This window comes from Saccopteryx leptura, chromosome 7 (assembly GCF_036850995.1).
Source record: "Saccopteryx leptura isolate mSacLep1 chromosome 7, mSacLep1_pri_phased_curated, whole genome shotgun sequence".
NCBI lineage: Eukaryota > Metazoa > Chordata > Mammalia > Chiroptera > Emballonuridae > Saccopteryx > Saccopteryx leptura.
Window position 1 is genome coordinate 81206459 of NC_089509.1, and position 1956 is coordinate 81208414.

At 35.6% G+C, this 1956-nt stretch overlaps 1 non-coding gene across 1 annotated transcript; it reads right to left on the reverse strand.

Annotated features, from left to right (window-relative positions):
- Window positions 1–736: 736 nt before the first annotated feature.
- LOC136379204 (U6 spliceosomal RNA) lies at window positions 737–841 on the reverse strand. The gene has a single exon (XR_010746699.1). It is a non-coding gene; the product is annotated as a U6 spliceosomal RNA (small nuclear RNA).
- Between the last annotated feature and the right edge of the window lie 1115 nt (window positions 842–1956).

Genomic DNA, 1956 nt, shown 5'->3' on the forward strand with positions numbered 1-1956 from the left:
GGCTTACTAGAGGGATATCATTAGCAAGATCACATAACAGGAAGTGCCAGACCCTCCTTCCCTCCATGGGCACACAGATTCAACAATATATGGACCAATTCCATTCGCGAGAAATCCAAAACCAATGGAGAGGCCCTTACACCCCAGGCAAGCACAAAATCCAACCACAGTAAAGTCAGTAGTAAAATCTGTGGCACCCTCTTCCCATAATCCCTTTTACATGGCACAACACCAGAAAAAAAACCCACCTCCCAGTACTTTTGTTATTTCATAAGTTTTCCGTAAGGTCAGTGTACACAAGAACACAAGAAAAGGCCAGTCTGAAGGTCACTGCTTTAGAAGTAGAAAAATAAGGAAATACAGGTTTGCTAGGAGAGAAGCTATCTGTCTGTGGCCTACAAACTGACAGACCCATCATTTAAAGAGCGGCAGTGCTAAATAATTTGAGCAGATGTAAAAAAGAGGACGCTTAGCAGAAAAAGTAACTTAGAGGACTCTTAGACTCTCTCCTCTGGACAAGGAGACAATGCATAGCATAGATCAGATTCAGTGGGCCTCTCCAACCAAAGAAAGTGACTTAATGTCATAGAAAATGTCTCCTGTATATGCACCAGTTAAGGCAAGATCTGGGCTATTTACTACTTAACCTCCCATAAAGAAAATTCTAAGTAATGATGGAATTTCTTAGCTCTAAAACACTTCCGTTGTATTACTTGAATAATTTTTTCCCATTAAAAAAAATATGGACTGTTTCACAAATATGTGTCATCCTTGCACAGGGGCCATGCTAATCAATTCCGTATTGTTCCAATTTGAGTATATGTGCTACCAAAGCAAACACTTATTACTTGAACTCTTTAAGAGCTGAACTTATTTGCTCTTTGACCAGGATTTCAAAAAGTTTAAGGTATGAAGAAAGTTGACTAACCACTAAAATTAAAACTGAAGGAGGTACATACATAGCAGAGTCATTAGGAGCCCAGTCTAGGAGCCAAACTTGGTCACACATAATGACCCTGAAACAGTTACTTCTCCCTAAGCTTCAGTCTTAATCTTTACATTAGGGCCTGTGTCTTAAAGTTTACATGAGAATTTAATAAAATGAAGGATATAAACATGAAAGCATAATCAAAGGCACACAGCAAGTACCAGGTAACTATTATTATATTTTCTTATTACAAATCATTTATATGGAACATAAATTCTCAATTAAGGTTAATGGACATGATCAAAACAGTCATTTGGAATTTTTAAAGCTATTTTCTTAATTAAAAGATCATATGATCCTAACTTTTCAGCTATGGTTGATAACAGAAGGTTCACAGTAATGGTCTGATAATTTAATATTAAAGTTTTCATTATATAAATAACAAAGATTTAAATTTTAGATGTATGAGAAGCAACTAAGATAATCAGGGATTTGTCATATAAGAAACGCTCAAGGAAAATATCCTACTAAAGAGGAAAAGTAAAACTGGATTGAGAATCACGGTCTCTCAAATTTTACAATGTTCATTGTTTATTTCAAACAGGAGAAGCAACAAATATAAGGCACCAACAAGAAAAAAAGAAAAACAAGGCAAACCTTATATAATTGTCTACTCCTATCCCTGTTCTCATCACACCAACCCAAAATTGATCCCAGAAAAACAGTGGATAAACAAAATTCTAAGCATCTTTATTAACAATCTCCAACCCCTTTCCTTATCTTCATTGAGAAAAATAAGGGGGAAGCAGATTAAAAAGATTTTACTCTAGGAATAATTTAAGAAAAGTCATCAAATGTTCACAATTCTCTCTGTCACCGCATGTTCTCAGTAGAGCAAGATAAACAGTTAGAAATCTTTACTTTGTTCTCTCCGTCTAGGAGAAAAGCAGACAAGGAAGAAAAAATGGCCATAATCACATAGGAACTGAAAAAATAATAGAGAAAACAAACTCGCTGAGGGAACAAGA